The sequence below is a fragment of the Triticum aestivum genome, chromosome 7A (genome assembly GCF_018294505.1).
Source record: "Triticum aestivum cultivar Chinese Spring chromosome 7A, IWGSC CS RefSeq v2.1, whole genome shotgun sequence".
Lineage (NCBI taxonomy): Eukaryota > Viridiplantae > Streptophyta > Magnoliopsida > Poales > Poaceae > Triticum > Triticum aestivum.
In genome coordinates this window covers 703697177-703699324 of record NC_057812.1, presented here as the reverse complement: position 1 = coordinate 703699324, position 2148 = coordinate 703697177, and positions in this window count along the sequence as shown.

Here is a 2148-nt window from a genome sequence, read left to right as displayed (position 1 = left end):
CCGGATTTCCGGGCCGGTGGCCGGATGTCCGGGGGCTCGGGAGAGGCCGGATGTCCGGGCTGTCGGGGCCGGATGTCCGGGGCCTGTAGTTTCCGGCGGCTGTGCTGCTGTAGTGGATGACGCTCGAGGGGCCGAACGTCCGGGGCCTTGGCCGGGTGTCCGGGACTTGGGAGATGCTCTTGGCTCCTTCCGTTGGTTCTCCTCATCCGTGGACTTGGGGACTTGTACATCTTCATGCGCATCTTCGGGAGGGCCCTCTTGGTGCCTAATCATGCACAACACCTCAGACTTACGTAGTAGCCATGTCTCATGCATAGAAAGTGGAAGTTCAGAGAGGAGTGAGTTCACCTTATCTTCGATAGCTTTGGCTCGGGCTCGTGTCATTGGTCCAAGTGGTGTCGTTGGAGGTGTAGGTGCGCCCATGGGGATGATCATGGGATGCTCTGCATCATCTCCCCTCCCTTGGGGAAGATTGTAAGTGCATCTAGTGCCACCCCTAGTTGGTTTTGGAGTATTGATGACAAACCTAGTTGAGGGACTAATGTGTTTGTGAGAATTGCAGGAAAACACAGGTAGAAGTCCCTCATTGATTCGGTTTTACTACCAGAGATGACCCCCAAAAATGTATGAAGACATTGAAGACAAAGGTGGTTTATGAAGATATTCACATTGAAGACTATGACAGAAGAAGACACGTTATGAAGCCTATGGAGCTCGAAGACTTAGATCTTTCGTAGTGCTTTTTCTCTTGTGTTGAGTCATAGGAACCACCGTACTGTTAAGTGGGGTCCAGGAGAACCAGTCAGAATGATTGAAGTGATGCCTAAATCAAAAACCTATGTCTTCGAGCGAAGACAATGAGAGCGAATCTTGTCCAGAGCCGGACAAGTCAGCTTTGCTTGTAGCTCAAGTAAAGTTGCCATGAGAGTTCGAAATCTGACCGCTGAGACACGTGTCAGTTCCTTAGTGACCCAGGGTCATTTCGGACAAATCAGGTCGGGTTGCCAAGTGGCTATAAATAGCCCACCCCCACAACCATAAACGGTTGGCTGCTCAGATTTCAGTGCACGGCTTTTGTCATTTGAGAGCAACCCACCTCGAAGCCTTTGAGAGAAAATTTCTAGTGAGGAGAAAAGCCCTAACCACCCAGAGCCAGAGCAAATTGGGCATCACTTAGGTCTTCTTGTCTGTGTGATCTGAAGACTTATTACACTTGAGGACTGTGAATCCTCCAGACGGTTAGGCGTCGCGTTCAGAGCATCCAAGAGACATTGTGGATTGCCAGTGAACGAAGTTTGTGAAGGTTTGGGAGTCTACCTAGAAGACTTACCAGAGTGATTGGGCGAGGACTAAGTGACCTTAGCTCAAGGAGAATACGGTGAGGACTTGGTGTCCTGGACTGTGTGTTCAGGACTGGGTGTCCGGGACTGTGTGTCCTAAGGTTTAAATACCTAGCCGCTCCAACCAGACGTACAGTTGTCACAGTAACTGGAACTGGTCCAACATATCATTGTCTTCAACGAGTCACTGGTTTCATCTTCACTTCCTTTTCTTACTGTTACACATTATGAAGCCATAGCATGCTTGCTTTATCTTTTGTCTTCACAACGTGAATGTATGATCTGTTTGGCTTCATAACTTCTTCCTACCTGATCCTTATTACACTGCAGTTGTTTGTCATTGTGCTTTCACTCTATTGAATACATGACCATGGCTGGCCTAGTGTAATCTAACTTCCGCTGCATAGTAATAGGCATAATCTTTGCTGTTTGTCTTCATAACTCCCACATTTTGAAGACTTTCATAAAAATCGCCTATTCACCCCCCCTCTAGTCGATATAACGCACTTTCAATTGATATCAGAGCTAGGTGCTCCCTTGTTCTGTGTGATTCGGTTTAACCACCTGAAGTTTTAGCTATGTCGACTGCAGGGATAATCAAAGTCTCCGCTGCGTGCCCCGTCTTTGATGGAACTGAATATCCCTACTGGAAGAATAAGATGCGCATGCATCTTGAAGCCATTGACGTCGACCTATGGTATGTCGTCGAGAACGGCGTTCCCAAGGCTGGAGAAGGTGTCACTGCTGCTGATGTCAAGAAGTTCACTCAACTGGACTCTACTGCCAAAAATATCATCTGTGGTCATCT